The sequence below is a fragment of the Musa acuminata genome, chromosome BXJ1-3, assembly GCF_036884655.1.
Source record: "Musa acuminata AAA Group cultivar baxijiao chromosome BXJ1-3, Cavendish_Baxijiao_AAA, whole genome shotgun sequence".
In the NCBI taxonomy this organism is placed as follows: Eukaryota; Viridiplantae; Streptophyta; class Magnoliopsida; order Zingiberales; family Musaceae; genus Musa; species Musa acuminata.
The window spans coordinates 19,421,478-19,441,390 of NC_088329.1; positions in this window are offsets into that span (position 1 = coordinate 19,421,478).

Here is a 19,913-nt window from a genome sequence, read left to right on the forward strand (position 1 = left end):
TAGACCCCTGGATTACATGTTATATGTAACAACTGTTGTTGGGGATTCTTTGGCAACAAACTTGGTTTACCCATCTTGTTTGATCTCTTTTGGAGAACACGAACTTCTTGCTGATTTGATTCTTCTAGAGATCCAGGGTTTTGATATTATACTTGGCATGGATTGGCTATCTTCCTATCATGCTAGTATTGATTGCTACACAAAAATAATTACTTTCTACATACCAGATCAGCCTATATTTTACTTTGAGGGTATTAGGCATGATTTGCCTCCTTGCTTGATATCAGCACTTCAAGCTTATCGTTTGATGCAGAAGGGTTGTTTTTATTATATGGTGTGTATAAAGGAGCATTCAAATCAGGAAACCCATCTAGATGAAATTTCAGTGGTCAAAGAGTTCCCTGATGTATTCCCAGATGACATGCTTGGTTTACCTCTAGATAGAGAGGGTGAATTTGTTATTGATCTGGTCCCTAGTACGACCCCAATATCTAAGCCTCCCTATAGAATGGCACCACTCGAGCTAGAGGAATTAAAGAAACAACTACAAGAATTATTAGATAAGGGCTTCATACGACCCAGCGTTTCACCGTGGGGTGCTCCGGTATTATTAGTGAAGAAGAAGGATGGAGCATTAAGACTTTGTATTGATTATAGACAGTTGAATCAGGTGACCATCAAAAACAAGTATCCCATACCCAGAATTGATGATTTGTTTGATCAACTGCAGGGTGCACAAGTATTCTCTAAAATTGATCTGAGGTCAGGTTACTATCAGTTGAAGATCAAGGAGGAGGATATTCCAAAAACAACTTTTAGAACTCGATATGGTCACTATGAATTCTTGGTGATGCCTTTTGGTTTGACTAATGCCCCTGCAGCTTTTATGGAACTAATGAATAGGATTTTACAACCGCTCTTGGATGACTGTGTAATTGTATTCATTGATGACATATTGGTGTATTCAAGGAGTAATCAGGAGCATGAGGAACACTTGAGAAATGTATTGTCCATACTAAGAGAAAAGAAGTTGTATGCAAAGTTCAGCAAATGTGAATTTTGGTTGACTGAAGTTGCTTTCTTAGGCCATGTGATTTCAGGGAAGGGTATATATGTTGATCCAAAGAAAGTGGAACCTGTAGTTGAAAGGGATGTACCAACAAATGTAACAAAAGTTAGAAGCTTCTTAGGCATGGCAGGTTATTACAAGAGATTTGTGGAGGGATTTTCTCGAATCGCTCAACCTCTCACCAACCTCACTAAAAAGAATGTGAAATTTGTATGGGGTGATGATTGTGAGCAAAGTTTTCAAGAGTTAAAAAGAAGATTGACTAGTGCCCCATTCTCACTATTCCAAGTGGTAGTGAGGGATTTGTAGTTTATACTGATGCTTCAAGAAAGGACCTTAGATGTGTTTTGATGTAGGAAGGGAGAGTAATTGCTTATGCTTCTAGGCAACTAAAAGGTTATGAATTGAATTATCCAACTCATGATTTGGAATTGGCAGCAATTATTTTTGCTCTAAAGATTTGGAGACATTGTATGGTCGACAATTTGAAATCTTTACTGATCAAAAGAGTTTAAAATATTTTTCCAAGAAGAAATTTTATTCTTTATTTTTCGTAAGATAGGCTGACAGTGGGTTTTGTGAATGCCTGTGGATATGAGCGGGAGACCCAAATAAGGAACTGGCAGGCTTCCCTCACTAACCCCCAAAGTTTGTGCAATAAAGACCTTATCCTCAACGTAAGGGCTTATATATACTTTACTTTTCACATGATTTAACTGAAGTCCAGAAACCATACCAAAGTCATTCATAATAGTAGCCAGGTTCTTTACTGAAGTTGGATCATTTTGGAGAAAGATAAATAAATCATCTGCAAATGTTATGTGTGATATATGAATAGAACCAGCAATGGGTACCTTAATGCTGCCATTTAAGACTGTGTGTTCCAACATACAGCTAAGTCCTTCCATCGCAATAGTAAAGAGATACGGAGAGAGTTGTCACGCCCCTCAAATATCCATGATTTTTAAAACAATTTCATGACAGACCAATCCAGGATCCAGACTAACGTTTGAGGACACTGAAAAACATTCAATCAAATTCACATCCATAAAACCTGTGCATTTTAAAATCATATATCACATCACTCGATAATTCACATTTATGGCAACCCAAGCCAACTTGACAAACATGAACAACATTTATAAATCCACAAGCTAAATAAATTATACAATCAGAACTCCAACTATTCACCACAAGTTCGTATCGTCATAAATTAGACTTAACATTCCGAAATTCCAAATAAGAGAGATCTTCTAACACTTTTACACAGTATATCCATTTCGATCATCAGAACAATTCATTACATACAAAATATGCTTATACAACAATAGCATAACAACCAACAAGACTTGCCCATAATTCTGAATAGCTATCCACTACCTCAGCCCAAATCAAACATCTCGAAGAGTGACAAAATGACCTAAAAGATTTATATAACAACGGAGTGAGCCAAAAACGGCTCAGCAAGTGACAAAACATATTCAGAACAAAAGGAACGGTTTCAAACGAGTAAGGTATCATAATGTAAGGCAGAATACAAGAATTCTCAAGGATACCATCTCATTAGATACAAAAATCATATGTATCATGTCATTCAAAACATATTTGATTCATAACAAATGGAGCATAGAGTAATTGGAGCATATCAATGGCAGATAGGACATTTCAGAACATATCAGTTCATAGCAAATGGAGCACACAGTAATTGGAGCATATTAATGGCGTATGAAATGTTCCGGAGCATATCAACGACATATGGAACATTTCGAAACATATCAACAGTGGATGAAACATTTCAGAGCATATCAATAACAAATACCGTACATAAACTCAAACGTCGTCTTTGACGTTGCAAACATATCAATCTTATCCAAAGCATGTACAGAAACACATAGCCAAAGCTCTAGATATCCTATCAAACATACAGAAGGTGTAGTGGGATCTCAGTCAGAATTTGATTCATCCATTTCTGAATGACCACCTGACAAACGTCTCCCACGTCTGGGAGCTCCATCCACCCATGTCTAGGTGAAGTCAGATGGGGCCGGCAGAGCATCGTAGGCTCTAAGCACATACCCTTTACCATTTCTGGCAAAGGTCCAGAATATCCCACAGAGCGGGACCCCATAGAGCGGGCAATAAGCGCATACCCTTTATCATTTCTCGCAAAGGTCCAGACAATCCCACACACTAGAGTACAAGAGGGCAGTTTTAATAATAAGTAGCATATATCGAAAGCACACGCGGAATAACAAAACGTACATGTGCCTTTTCAAGACAGTATGATGCAAGGAACAAATCTCTCACAAATGTATTCAGATTTGGAATGAAATGGAATAGGCACATATCAGAAGTAAATGCGGAACAATGGGATACACATGTGCCTATGTGAGTGAATACGATATAGCATAAACGTTACACAATAGGTTTCAATAATGCAAATAATTTTAAGGACAAGAGCATACAATAATTCAAAGCAGTAATATAAAGCTCAATTGAATAAGAAGGCTAAAGGATATCAATTTCCAAAGGAATGAAACCAGAATATGAGAAATCGACCAAAGCTCGATCGTCATCCTTGACGTTGCAATCATATCATTCTTATCCAGAGCATGTACAAAAACACATAACCAAAGCTCTGGATATCATATCAAACATATAGATGGTGTAGTGGGACCTCAAACAGAATGTGATACATCCATTTCTGAATGACCACCAGACATAATCTAGAGCATCGCAGGCTCTAAGCACATACCCTTTACCATTTCTGGCAAAGGTCCAGAATAACACCCTTTACCATTTCTGGCAAAGGTCCAGACAGTCCCACAAACACCAGAGTACAAAAGGGCAGTATGAACAATAAATAGCATATATCGGAAGCACACGCGGAACAACAAACGTACATGTGCCTTTACGAGTCAAATATGATGCAAGCAACAATCTCTCACAAATGTATTCAAATTTGGAATGAAATGAAAGCAAGAGTATACAGGGATTCCAAACAATCATATTTAGCTCAATTCAAATAAGAAAGCTAAGGGATATCAATTTCCAAAGGAATGAAACCAGAATATGAGAAATCGACCAAAGCTCGATTTCTGGCAGTATACAAGAGGCACATTGAGCAAATGATTCGAACTATCAATCGTGCTCCAATCTACTCAGAAATAATCATTGGATTATACTTTCAGATAAGATAGGCTTCATATGAATTGAATTGTCCAACAGAGAGAGTTACAAATAGTTTGGTAAACCAGGGTCACAGAACAAAATCTCTGTTTGGCTAGAACAAAATCTCAGAAGTTGCACAGATTCGAATCGTTACGTCTAAACAGGAGATATATCAAATGTAAGGCTAGAACAATTCAAAGTTCCTCATATTCAAAGCAAATGTAGAGATAAAATTGCAGTGAGGAACGATCAGGATACTTGCAATAGGAAAGATTAGAACAATTACAGGAGGAACGAATCAGGAACTTGCAATAAGAAATATCAGAGCAATTATAGGAGAAACGATCAGGGAACTTGCAATAAGAAATATCAGAGCAATTATAGGAGAAACGATCAGGGAACTTGCAATAAGAAATATCAGAGCAATTATAGGAGAAACGATCAGGGAACTTGCCTTTCAAGGATTTCGATCTAAAGATCCAAAGAAGGTGCCAGCCCAAATCCTTCTACTTTTCCTCTGTGTCCTCTCTCTGTTTCGTTTTGTGCTCCCGTTTTCTTCCTTTCTTCGCAACTACACCACGTGTCGAACATCGAGGCACAGTCACCTGCTCTCTCTTACTCTCATTCCTTCTTTTTCTTTCCCAAACGCAGCTGCCACAGCCGCTGCCGCTGCCACAATCGCAGCCCCTTCCACCGCACTACCTTCCTTCCTCCCTTCTCTCACAGACATAACTGCTGCATACGCAGTCGCTGCCGCTGCGGCCGCAATCCCGTCCGCAGCCCCTTTTTCCCCCTTTCCTTTCTTTTATTTCCCAGCTGCAACTGCCGCAGTCTCAGTCGCAACCATGGCCGCAGCCACCACAGCCGCAGCCTCTTCTTTCTCCCCTTTTCTATTTCCTCTCCTTCTCTTCCAGCTGCAGCTGCCTCTCCTTCTCCTCTTCCTCTCTTCTTCCCTTTTCCTTTCTCTTCTTCTTCCTTTCCTTCTCTTCTTTCCCAGCTGCATTGCTGCAGTCGCAGCCTCAGCCGCGGCCACAGCCTCTTCTTCCTCCCCTGCTCATCTTCCTCTCCTTCTTCTCTTCCAACTGCAGCTGCCACTGCCACAGCTGCCTCTCCTTCTCCTCTTCCTCTCTTCTTCCCTTTTCCTTTCTCTTCTTCTTCCTTTCCTTCTCTTCTTTCCCAGCTGCACTGCTGCAGTCGCAGAGTCAGCCGCGGCCACAGCCTCTTCTTCCTCCCCTGCTCATCTTCCTCTCCTTCTTCTCTTCCAACTGCATCTGCCATCGCCGCAGCCGTAGCCCCTTCTTTCCCTTCTCTTCTTCCTCTCCTTCCCTTCTTCCTTTCTCTTCCTCTTTCCCTGCCATAGCTGCAGCTACCACAGCCGCAGCCGCAGCTACTTCTTTCCCTTCTCCTCTTCCTTCTCCTTCCTTTCTTCTTCTTCTCTTCTTCTCCTTCCTCCCCTTCTTCTTCCCGGCGTCACACACACCCTCTCCCCTGTTTCCTCTGCAGGGAACAGAGGTATCACAACCTCTTCTCCTGCTTCCTCTTCTTCTTCTCTTCCTCTTCTTCTTCTTCTGCTCTTCTCCTACCCGACACCCCACACGTCTCCTCTGTTTCCACCTGTAGGAAACAGAGGTGCTGCAGCCCTAGCTGCTGCCACCTCTCGCTCCTCTCCGTCTTCCCTCTCTTTTCCCTCTTCTTCTCCTTCTCTTCTTCTCCTCTTCTCTTTTCCTCCCCCAAGGCCACACATCTCCTCGCTGCAGCCTTGCCGCAGCTATTCTCCTCTCTTATTCTTCTTCTTCTTCTTCTTCCCTTTTCATCCTCAACGCCCCACACATCCTCTCCTCTGTTTCCACCTGCGGGAAACAGAGGTGCTGCAGCCCTAGCTGCTGCAGCTGCCTCTCTTTCTCCTCTCCATCTTCCCTCTCTTCTACTTCTTCTTTTCTTCTCTTCTCCCTCTTCTTCCTCTCTTCTTTTCCCTCTTCTTCTCTTCTCCCTCTACTTCTCTTCTTCTTCTCCCCACGCCACACCGCTTCTCTCTGTTTCTCGAAGAAACAGAGAGAGCGTGGGAGGCGGTGGAATAAAACCGAAATTTTCGGTTTTCTTTATTTTCTTCTTTTTACAACTTAACAGTTTAGTCCTTGAAATTTCCATAATTACATATAGGTCCTCCGATTTATAAATAAATCTTTATTAATAATTTACAAAAGTGAGGGATATTACACTCTCCCCTCCTTAAAAGAAAATTTAGTCCTCTAAATTGATCATAGCTCAATCGATGAAAAGATGATGATTATGATTTCTTTATTTCCTCCTCCTGCTCTCAAAAAGTTTCATCAATACAATACAATTACACAATTATCCAAGAGTGACCGAAATATTCTCCTCCTTGATCTTCAATAGATGGTAACCCGACCTTCAAACAATCTTTTAAAATACCTGTGCACCCTGCAGTTAATCAAACAAGTCGTCACTTTAGAAAATACTCGTTTTTTGATGGTCACCTAATTCAACTATCTATAATCAATACAAAGCCTCAATGTTCCATCCATCTTTTTAACTAACACCGGAACACCCCATGATGAGATATCAAGCCAAATAAAATCCTTATTTAATAGTCCTTGTAGTTACTTTTCTAATTCCACTTACTCAAATAATATCATTGTGTAGAGAGGCTTAGATATTGGGATTGTCCCAAGGACCAAATCAAAAAGCAAAATCACATTTAGAGGTAATCCAAACAAGTCATCCTGGGATACATTAGGCAAGGAGATAAATCATGTCCAATACTAAGATCAACTGATCAAATATGCAAAAAGTGATCATTTGTTATATACCAATCCATACTGGTATGATAGGAAGATAGCCAATCCATACCAATTATAATATCAAAACTCCAAATCTCTAGGAGAACTAAGTCAGTAAAAGTTCAAGTTCTCCAACAAAAATCAGACAAGAGGACCAGATTCAAGTTCGTTATTAAAGAATCTCCAATGATCGTATTTACATATAGCACATAATGTAGTGGTCTAAGTTGATTGCCCAAGTGATAAGCAAAATATTATCAATCAAATCGTAAATAGGACCCATGGTCGAACAAATATTTGCATTCTTTCATAAACATGCATAATACCTTCGATCACTAATTCAGAAGTTTTAGAATCATATTCAGTGATAGCATACACTCTGACATGGGCTGATGATTTATGAGGCAGTGACTCTTTCTTCTTGTCCAAATGGCAGTCTTTTGTTTTATGATCCAACTTTCTACAAACAAATAGACTCCAGTCACCCACCAACACAAACTTGTTTCATAATTTAACTTGCAATTCACACATGATTGAGTCTTTTGTGGTGACTTCCCATTTCAAATCCAAATGTCTTGACCCTCTTGTTATTACTTTCTGATTCATTTCCAATCATATTTTTATTGGTAACTTGTCCTTATCATCTTGCCACTGATCTCCAAAAATTCTTTTCATTGTTGCCATTAATGATCAGCCTCTACTTCCAATATAAGGTGGCAAAAGAAATCTTTCGATCATCAGAACAATTTTGTACGTCAAATATCTTCTCTGTTTGCATCATCCATTTTTCTACCACCAATGAAATTAGGTGCACTATGCTTCCGCTGCGCCACTCTGATTCAATATCCCCGATTACCCCTTTCATCCCACTTAATTAATCAGAAATAAAGAAAATGGAAGGACCAAATGTCCTCATCATCATGGATTCATAAAATGCATCAAAGAATATTTCCACCAATCACTATAATTCACTAGTCCTCAATATATTTTGCACGTCAACATATCAAATATTTCAATAATCCTCAAACCATGCTCTGATACCACCTCTTTCACGCCCCTCAAATATCCATGATTTTTAAAACAATTTCATCACAGACCAATCCAGGATCCAAACTAACGTTTGAGGACACTGAAAAACATTCAATCAAATTCACATCCATAAAACCTGTGCATTTTAAAATCATATATCACATCACTCGATAATTCACATTTATGGCAACCCAAGACAACTTGACAAACATGAACAACATTTATAAATCCACAAGCTAAATAAATTATACAATCAGAACTCCAACTATTCACCACAAGTTCATATCATCATAAATTAGACTTAACATTCCGAAATTCCAAATAAGAGAGATCTTCTAACACTTTTACACAGTATATCCATTTCGATCATCAGAACAATTCATTACATACAAAATATGCTTATACAACAATAGCATAACAACCAACAAGACTTGCCCATAATTCTGAAAAGCTATCCACTGCCTCAGCCCAAATCAAACATCTCGAAGAGTGACAAGCTGACCTGAAAGATTTATATAACAACGGAGTGAGCCAAAAACGGCTCAGCAAGTGACAAAATATATTCAGAACAAAAGGAACGGTTTCAAACGAGAAAGGTATCATAATGTAAGGCAGAATACAAGAATTCTCAAGGATACCATCTAATTAGATACAAAAATCATATGTATCATGTCATTCAAAACATATTTGATTCATAACAAATGGAGCATAGAGTAATTGGAGCATATCAATGGCAAATAGGACATTTCAGAACATATCAGTTCATAGCAAATGGAGCACAGAGTAATTGGAGCATATCAATGACGTATGAAATGTTCCGGAGCATATCAATGACATATGGAACATTTCGAAACATATCAACAGTGGATGAAACATTTCAGAGCATATCAATAACAAATACCGTACAGAAGCTCAAACGTCGTCTTTGACGTTGCAAACATATCAATCTTATCCAAAGCATGTACAGAAATACATAGCCAAAGCTCTGGATATCATATCAAACATACAGAAAGTGTAGTGGGATCTCAGTCAGAATGTGATTCATCCATTTCTGAATGACCACCTGACAAACGTCTCCCACATCTGGGAGCTCCATCCACCCACGTCTAGGTGTAGTCAGAGGGGGCCGGCAGAGCATCGCAGGCTCTAAGCACATACCCTTTACCATTTCTGGCAAAGGTCCAGAATATCCCACAGAGCGGGCAATAAGCGCATACCCTTTACCATTTCTGGCAAAGGTCCAAACAATCCCACACACCAGAGTACAAGAGGGCAGTTTTAACAATAAGTAGCATATATCGGAAGCACACGCGGAACAACAAAACGTACATGTGTCTTTTCAAGACAATATGATGCAAGGAACAAATCTCTCACAAATGTATTCAGATTTGGAATGAAATGGAATAGGCACATATCGGAAGCAAATGCGGAACAATGGGATACACATGTGCCTGTGTGAGTCAATACGATATAGCATAAACGTTACAAAATAGTTTTCAAGAATGCAAATAATTTTAAGGACAAGAGCATACAAGAATTCAAAGCAGTAATATAAAGCTTAATTGAATAAGAAGGCTAAAGGATATCAATTTCCAAAGGAATGAAACCAGAATATGAGAAATCGACCAAAGCTCGATCGTCATCCTAGACGTTGCAATCATATCATTCTTATCCAGAGCATATACAAAAACACAAACCAAAGCTCTGGATATCATATCAAACATATAGATGGTGTAGTGGGACCTCAAACAGAACGTGATACATCTATTTATGAATGACCACCAGACATAATCTAGAGCATCACAGGCTCTAAGCACATACCCTTTACCATTTCTGGCAAAGGTCCAGAATAACACCCTTTACCATTTCTGGCAAAGGTCCAGACAGTCCCACAAACACCAGAGTACAAAAGGGCAGTATGAACAATAAATAGCATATATCGGAAGCACACGCGGAACAACAAACGTACATGTGCCTTTACGAGTCAAATATGATGCAAGCAACAATCTCTCACAAATGTATTCAGATTTGGAATGAAATGAAAGCAAGAGTATACAGGGATTCCAAACAATCATATTTAGCTCAATTCAAATAAGAAAGCTAAAGGATATCAATTTCCAAAGGAATGAAACCAGAATATGAGAAATCGACCAAAGCTCGATTTCTGGCAGAATACAAGAGGCACATTGAACAAATGATTCCAACTATCAATCGTGCTCCAATCTACTCAGAAATAATCATTGGATTATACTTTCAGATAAGACAGGCTTCATATGAATTGAACTGTCCAACAGAGAGAGTTACAAATAGTTTGGTAAACCAGGGTCATAGAACAAAATCTCTGTTTGGCAGAATTCATAAGGTCAGATTCAACAGATAACTGGGCAGGTGTTTGGATTCCAGATCTTTCAATCCATATTTCAAAAGAAGGATCTACGAGTCTAGTTTCCAATGAAATCAACTTTGAACAAATCGGAGTTTCCAACAAACTTATAGGCAGCTCGGTATCAAAAGGGTCAGAATCTCAGAAGTTGCACAGATTCGAATCGTTACGTCTAAACAGGAGATATATCAATTGCAAGGCTAGAACAATTCAAAGTTCATCATATTCATAGCAAATGTAGAGATAAAATTGCAGTGAGGAACGATCAGGATACTTGCAATAGGAAAGATTAGAACAATTACTGGAGGAACGAATCGGGAACTTGCAATAAGAAATATCAGAGCAATTATAGGAGAAACGATCAGGGAACTTGCAATAAGAAATATCAGAGCAATTATAGGAGAAACGATCAGGGAACTTGCCTTTCAAGGATTTCGATCCGAAGATCCAAAGAAGGTGCCAGCCCAAATCCTTCTACTTTTCCTCCGTGTCCTCTCCCTGTTTCGTTTTGTGCTCCCGTTTTCTTCCTTTCTTCGCAACTACACCACGTGTCAAACATCGAGGCACAGTCACCTGCTCTCTCTTACTCTCATTCCTTCTTTTTCTTTCCCAAACGCAGCTGCCACAGCCGCCACTGCTGCCGCTGCCACAATCGCAGCCCCTTCTACCGCACTACCTTCCTTCCTCCCTTCTCTCACAGACATAACTGCTGCATACGCAGTCGCTGCCGCTGCGGCCGCAATCCCGTCCGCAGCCCCTTTTTCCCCCTTTCCTTTCTTTTATTTCCCTGCTGCAACTACCGCAGTCTCAGTCGCAACCATGGCCGCAGCCACCACAGCCGCAGCCTCTTCTTTCTCCCCTGTTCTATTTCCTCTCCTTCTCTTCCAGCTGCAGCTGCCACTGCCACAGCTGCCTCTCCTTCTCCTCTTCCTCTCTTCTTCCCTTTTCCTTTCTCTTCTTCTTCCTTTCCTTCTCTTCTTTCCCAGCTGCATTGCTGCAGTCGCAGCCTCAGCCGCGGCCACAGCCTCTTCTTCCTACCCTGCTCATCTTCCTCTCCTTCTTTTATTCCAACTGCAGCTGCCACTGCCACAGCTGCCTCTCCTTCTCCTCTTCCTCTCTTCTTTCCCAGCTGCACTGCTGCAGTCGCAGCCTCAGCCGAGGCCACAGCCTCTTCTTCCTCCCCTGCTCATCTTCCTCTCCTTCTTCTCTTCCAACTGCAGCTGCCATCGCCGCAGCCGCAGCCCCTTCTTTCCCTTCTCTTCTTCCTCTCCTTCCCTTCTTCCTTTCTCTTCCTCTTTCCCTGCCATAGCTGTCACGCCCCTCAAAATATCCATGATTTTTGAAATTTTCGTCACAGACCAATCCAGGATCCAAACTAACGTTTGAGGACACTGAAAACATTCTATTCATATTCACATCCATAAAACCTGTGCAGTTTATAATCATATATCACATCACTCGATAATTCACATTTATGGCAACCCAAGCCAACTTGACAAACATGAACAACATTTATAAATCCACAAGCTAAATAAATTATACAATCAGAACTCCAACTATTCACCACAAGTTCATATCGTCATAAATTAGACTTAACATTCCGAAATTCCAAATAAGAGAGATCTTCTAACACTTTTACACAGTATATCCATTTCGATCATCAGAACAATTCATTACATACAAAATATGCTTATACACCAATAGCATAACAACCAACAGGACTTGCCCATAATTCTGAATAGCTATCCACTGCCTCAGCCCAAATCAAACATCTCGAAGAGTGACAAGCTGACCTGAAAGGTTTATATAACAACGGAGTGAGCCAAAAACGGCTCAGCAAGTGACAAAGCATATTCAGAACAAAAGGAACAGTTTGAAACGAGTAAGGTATCATAATGCAAGGCAGAATACCAGAATTCTCAAGGATACCATCTCAATAGATACCAAATCATACGTATCATGTCATTCATAACATATTTGATCCATAACGAATGGAGCATAGAGTAATTGGAACATATCAATGGCAGATAGGACATTTCAGAACAAATCAGCTCATAGCAAATGGAGCACAGAGTAATTTGGAGCATATCAATGGTAGATAGGACATTTCAGAACATATCAGTTCATAGCAAATGGAGCACAGAGTAATTTGGAGCATATCAATGGTAGATAGGACATTTCAGAACATATCAATTCATAGCAAATGGAGCACAAAGTAATTGGAGCATATCAATGGCGTATGAAATGTTCCGGAGCATATCAACGACATATGGAACATTTCGAAACATATCAACAGTGGATGAAACATTTCAGAGCATATCAATAACAAATACCGTACAGAAGCTCAAACGTCGTCTTTGACGTTGCAAACATATCAATCTTATCCAAAGTATGTACAGAAACACATAACCAAAGCTCTGGATATCATATCAAACATACAGAAGGTGTAGTGGGATCTCAGTCAGAATGTGATTCATCCATTTCTGAATGACCACCTGACAAAAGTCTCCCACGTCTAGGAGCTCCATCCACCCACGTCTAGGTGAAGTCAAAGGGGGCCGGCAGAGCATCGCAGGCTCTAATCACATACCCACGTAGCGGGCAACACGCGTATACAGAATATCCCTCATAGCTGAAATATTAAATAGGAGACCGGTGGTAGGAAGGGAGATGGCTGAAACCTTAACTTGTTCAGGTAGCCGTGAGAGTGCATCTGCAACAACGTTTTCTTTCCCCTTTTTGTAAATAATTTCATAATCAAATCCAAGAAGTTTGGTTACCCATTTTTGCTGCTCAAGGGATGATATCTTTTGCTCCAAAAAGTACTTGAGGCTTTTATGGTCAGTTTTAATTTGAAATCGCCGGTCGATCAAGTAGGGTCTCCACCTCGTTACTACGTGTACAATGGCAAGCATCTCCTTATCATATACTGACATGTTTTGATGGGAGGGAGATAATGTCTTGCTAGTGTATGCGAGTGGTCGACCATTTTGCATGAGAACGGCTCCAATTCTGACTCTAGATGCATCGGCCTCAATGATGAATGGTCTATTGAAATCTGGTAGCGCAAGCACCGGCGTCGATGGCAACAGAGGCTTTGTCCGACCATTGGAAAGCATCTTTTTTCAGTAAAGAAGTGAGTGGTGCACTGATCTTCCCATAGTCCTTAACAAATTTTTGGTAGTAGCCCGTTAGTCCAAGGAACCCCCGTAGTAATTTCACGTTTGTAGGTTTCGGCCAGCCTTGCATTGCCTCAATTTTTGTTGGGTCTACCGCCACTCCTTCTGATATTATATGCCCAAGGTACTCTACTTTTTGCTGGAGAAAGCTGCACTTTGGTTGCTTAACAAAAAGAGTATTCTCCCGAAGGATCGTCAAAACAATCCGTAAATGCTGAAAGTGAGTATCAAGAGAAGGGCTGTAAATGAGAATATCAACGAAAAATACCAGCACAAATTTACGAAGAAAGCTCCAAAAAATATCGTTCATGAGACTTTGAAAGGTTGAAGGAGCATTAGTGAGTCCAAAAGGCATTACCAAGAATTCATAATGGCCATCATGTGTGCGAAATGCAGTTTTTGGAATGTCATCATCACATACCCGAATTTGGTGGTAGCCGGATCGGAGGTCCAACTTCGTGAAGACTTGAGCTCCTTTCAATTCATCAAGAAGTTCATCCACCACTGGTATTGGGTACTTGTCCTTGACGGTGATGCCATTTAAAGCTCGGTAGTCGATGCACATCCGCCAAGTTCCGTCCTTCTTGCGTACAAGTAGCACCGGTGAGGAATAGGGGCTGCAACTTGGCCGAATCACCCCTATTTCAAGCATCTCCTTTACAATCTTTTCAATTTCATCTTTCTAGAGGTGAGGATATCGGTACGGTCGAGTGTTCACTGGTGGCTTGCCCGGAAGGATTGGAATTCAATGGTCATGTTGCCGAGAAGGAGGAAGACCGCGTGGTTCAGCAAATATGTCGGCAAATTCAGTAAGCAATTAGGCAAGATTTTGATCTTCAATTTCTATTTTCTTCCCCTCCGGTTGCTGCTGGAGGTGCATAAAAAAGCTACCATTTACCTTGTGTAAAACATTTTCCATTCGTTGGGTCGAAACAGTGGTAACGTTGCTTCCGCGCTTCCCGCGAAGGATGATCTATTTGCCCTTACAGTAGAATTTCATAATTAATTTAGAAAAGTTCCAAGAGACATCACCTAGTGTAGTCAGCCTTTTTATACCAAGTACTGCCTCATAGTCATCGATTGGTAAGAGGAAGAAATCGGTGATAATTTCTTGGTCTTGTAGTATAGTTTCACCTGCGGGCCTCTTTGGTAGCACTTTAGGATTCTGCCGTCGGCAACCTTTACATCGAACTTGCTGCAATCTTCAATATGCAGTGCCATCCGAGCAGCAACCTTACTATTTAGGAAGTTATTAGTGCTACCCGTGTCGATGAGAATAGTGATCGACTGTTGTTTGAGAAGGCCTCCAACTTTCATCGTTTGCGGATTTGAGTAGCCGGCTAGTGCGTGTACCGTAATGTCGGTTGGCTGTGACTCTTATTCCATATCTTCTTCTTCATGTTCAAGGCTCTCTTCTAGATGTTCAATGACCTCTTCTTCTACTGGTTCAATCATAAGAAGTCTACCTTTTTTACAGCGATGCTCGCGGCTCCACGGCTCATCGCAATGCCAACATAACCCCTTCGCAGATCGCTCCCGAAGTTCTTCTCTTGTTAACCTTTTCGGTGCAGGGACTCGGTTGATAGTAGGGGGGGTTGAGGGCTTTAGTATTGTAGGTCGTGGAGTGATCCTAGTCCTCCGGGCTTCATGGTTCAATCGCTCTTCTTGAAGTCGTGCGAAAGAGATGGCTGCCATAAGCGTGTATGGTTGTCGCGCTTTAACTTCTCCCCGAATCTCCGGCTTTAAGCCCTTAATAAAGGTCCCCAATAGTTGTTTTTCAGACCAATCACAAGTTTGATTAGATAATCTTTCAAACCAGGTTTGGTACTCCTGAATGGTGGAGGTTTGTCGGATCTTTGCTAGTTGTCCATCAATGTTCTCGTAATAAGTTGGTCCGAAGCGGATCAGTAGTCCTTCTTTGAATTGTCGCCATGAAATGGCTCAATAAGTGTGTCAAACCAGTCAAACCATTGTATGGCATCCCCTTCAAGATGTATAGCTGCAATTTCCACCATGGATGCATCCACAGTTTTATGGTAACGAAAATATCACTCCGTGCGCGAGATCCAACCAATTGGGTCTCCTTCTTCCCATCTAGGGAAGTCCACTCTCATGCGCGAATAGTTGGGGTCGGTCATAGAACCTCCCATCCCATGGAAGTCATCTCTTTGGGCATGATTTGATTGATTAGAGCTCTCTCCTTGATGTGATTTCTTCGGGCTTGGTGGTCGGCCCAAACCGAATTCAGTAAGGAGAGTCCGAATCTTATCCTCCATTTGTGCCTCAAATGCTTTAAATTTAGCATTGATTGCCTCCTCAGATGCCATAGTATATGACTCCAAATCTGTTGCAATTCACAAGGAGATCAAAGGACGATCTGCGGTGGTGGAGATGACGGTGGAATTTGGCGACGATCTTTTAAGCAGTTGTGGGAATTGCTTTGGGCGGTTGTGGACTGTAACACCCCTCATTTCCGAGTGTTCGTATAAATTTCTGGTGATAATGTAAGCATCTATTTTAATTGACAAAAGAAATAGAGTATGAATCAGAGGTAACTTATTTGTAAGATTTGGGAGATCTGTTCAAAAAAAAAAAAAAAAGAGAAAAGAAAGAATCTGAGGACCTATATGTAAACCCAAAGGACCTAATCGTGAATATGATAAAAACAAGAACTAAACTGTAAAATGCACCAAATGACAAATTCCACCGCTTAAGCCTCACTGCCTTCGTTCTTAAGGAAGCAGAGGAGGCAGCTCGTGGGTGATCAGGGAAAGAAAGGAAGAAGAAGAAGAAGAAGAAGAAGAAGAAGAAGAAGAAGAAGAAGAAGAAGAAGAAGAAGAGAAAAAAATTGGGGCTTTTAGGGTTTTTGCTTTAATCTTGTCACTTCTGGTCAAAATTTTCAAAGGCAAGTGTTCTAACGCCATCCTACAGAAGTATTAGACTCTGTTTTTATGTTGATTCAAAATAAATTGGAAGATTTCTGTTTAGAAACTGATATGACTCTTTTTGGACCTAAAACCATGGATTCTGAAATATTTTTGGTAATCTGACCCCTATACACTGTTTCGGCTGTAAGTTTTAGTATAAGATGTGAATTCAGGCACGAACTATTTTGTTTGTAATTAGACTCTTCTGTCTTTCTTTTGACACCGATTTTGTAGATTTTGGACACCGAATACTTGCCCAAACATTTTTTTCAAATGAGCCTATAGACGCTATAAAACAGAGTTCAAGATTTCTGACCTATCGCTACTAAAATGCCTATACCTCCCTGTTAGAAATTCTGATTTGAACTAAACTGATTTTATTTGAAACTAGACTTGAATATCTTTCTTTTGACATATAGTTTGAAACTTTTGGAATTCAATTGCCTACCCTATTATCTGTTGAATCCGACCCTATAAATTCTGCAAAACAGTGATTGTGATTTTGACCTTGTGTTACCAAATCAGAGGTAACTCTGTGTTGGGAGCCCTATTTCATATGAAATCTGTTCCATCTGAATATAGATTGATATATGGTTTGACCATAGTCTTCTTATGGGTATTGGAGCAAAATTGTTATTCTGAAATATTTGTTTGATGTGCCACTGGAATTCTGTCCGAAATCGAGCTTGGTCGATTTCGCGTATTCTGTTCTATTCCTTTGATTACTTGAATTCGTCTAACCTTCTTATTTGAATTAAGCTAACTATAATTGGATTCCCTGTACACTCTTGCTTCCATTTTCCTTTCTAATATGAATACATTTGTGAGAGATTTGTTCCTTGCGTCATTTGTTCTTAAAAAGGCACATGTAAGCTTCGTTGTTCCGCGTGTGCTTCCGATGTATGCTACTTATTGTTGAAACTGCCCTTTTGTACTCTGGTGTGTGGGATTGTCCGGACCTTTGCCAGAAATGGTAAAGGGTATGCGCTATTTGCCCGCTATGTGGGGTCCCGCTATGAGGGATATTCTGTATGCGCTTGTTGCCCGCTACGTGGGTATGTGATTAGAGCCTGCGATGCTCTGCCGGCCCCCTTTGACTTCACCAAGACGTGGGTGGATGGAGCTCCCAGACGTGGGAGACTTTTATTAGGTGGTCATTCAGAAATGGATGAATCACATTCTGACTGAGATCCCACTACACCCTCTATATGTTTGATATGACATCCAGAGTTTTGGTGAGTTGTTTCTGTTCATACTCTGGATAAGATTGATATGATTGCAATGTCAAGGACGACGTTTGAGCTCTTGTACGATATGTGTACCGATATGCTCTGAAAGGCTTCATTCCCTGATGATTTTGCTTCGAAATGTTCCATATGCCGTTGATATGCTTCGAAACATTTTATATACCATTGATAAGCTCCGATATGTTTCTTTTGTTTCTGATATGCTCCAATTACTCTACGCTTCATCTGTCAAGAACCTAATGGGTATGATTGGAAGGACAATTGTGATTCTGCTCCTAATGATATTATGTCTACGAAATCGTATATTCTGCTTTGTGTTTTGAAACTGTATCTTTTTGGAAATCGTACTATTTTGATATGGATATGTTAGTCACTTGCTGAGCTCTTTATGCTCACCCCATTTGTTGATAAATTTTTCAGGATAGCGTATCGCTTGCTTAAATGTTAAGATTGGGCTGAGGCAGTGGAAAGTTTAGAAGACGTTGGGCAGAACTTTTGTTAGCATATATGTAGTTGTGTATAAGCTACCTTGCATCTAATGAAATGTGACTATGAATCTAAACCTGTGGATTTTGTGTAAGCTAAAGGATCCCTCATGTATAGGGTTTTGGAATGTTAAATTAAATTTGTGTAATGGTATGAACTTATGGTAAATCGATGATTGTGGTGACTGCATAGATTTCCCCACTTGTGGATTTATATTGTGGTTTTTATTTTGATCAGTTGAGTTCAGATTGTATGAATTATCGAGAGATGTGTGCTACGTTTATGAATTGCACAGGGTTATGAATGTGTAGATTATAGAAGTGAAATTTTTGATCTGAATGTTTTCTTAGTGACCTCAAATATGTGTTTGGATCCTGGGTTTGTTGTGATGAAGATCTTAAATATTGTCGATATTTTGTCGGGTCGTGACAGAGGTGGTATCAGAGCATGATTTCAGAATCACTAAGAATATTATCTTTATTTGAGGTTTATTGACTGTCATTAGAGATTGATCAAAGAAAATGTTCTTTTGATGTTTTAGGAAGCGAGGATGACGAGATCATCTGGTTCCCCTGTTGCATCTACTGCTGATCAATTGAGTGGTATTATGCGGACTTTGGAGACTATGGCACAAGTGATGCAACAACAACAACAACCTATCCAACAAGGAAATAATGATGGGACAAAGACATCAAACCAGACGGGGTTGGGAATTGGACAGTTTAAGAAGCTTAGTCCTCCCAGTTTCAGTGGTGAGTCTGATCCAATGGTGGCGGAACGATGGATGATGCAGATAGAGAAAATATTTGATGCCTTAAGTTACTCTGATGAACGAAAGGTTTTTCTTGCCACCTTTATGCTGGAAGGAGAAGCTGAACACTGGTGGAGAATGATTAAGAGGATGTCTGAAATCAAACATGAGCCAATGACTTGGAAGTTATTCCAAGAAAAGTTTAACGACAAATATTTTTCAGATTGCATGAGAGAGCAAAAAGAATTGGAGTTCTTGAATCTTATCCAGGGAAGTATGACGGTTACAAAGTATGAATCTAAATTCACTGAGCTCTCCAGGTTTGCCACACATATGACTGATGATGAATCTAGAAAGGCAAGAAGGTTTGAAAGGGGATTACGGCCGGCAATAAGAAGCCGAATGTCAGCTTTAAAATTACAAACATATGCTGATACGGTAGAAAGAGCCTTGAAAATTGAAAGAGACATGGAGGAAATTCAAGAAATCATTGGCAAGAACAAAAGGGACAAATTTACTAGCAAAAGCAGGAGAGAAAATGAATATGAAGATAGTAACAAGAGGTTTAAGACATTTGGATTTGAAAAAAGGAAACCATTGGGGAGGACTCAATTATGTGCAAAATGCGGATTAAATCATGAAACAAGTCGGTGTTTTCGGGTGACTGGAGCATGTTTTGGTTGTGGAAAGCTAGGTCATCAACTAAGAGATTGCCCACTAAACAGAAAAAAGGAGCCACTGTCTCCTAGACCCTTAGCCCATGCTAGAGTGTACGCTATCACTGAATAAGATTCTAAAGCTTCTAAATCAGTGGTGGAAGGTATTCTTCATGTTTCTAAAAGAAATGCAAAAGTTTTGTTTGATCCCGGC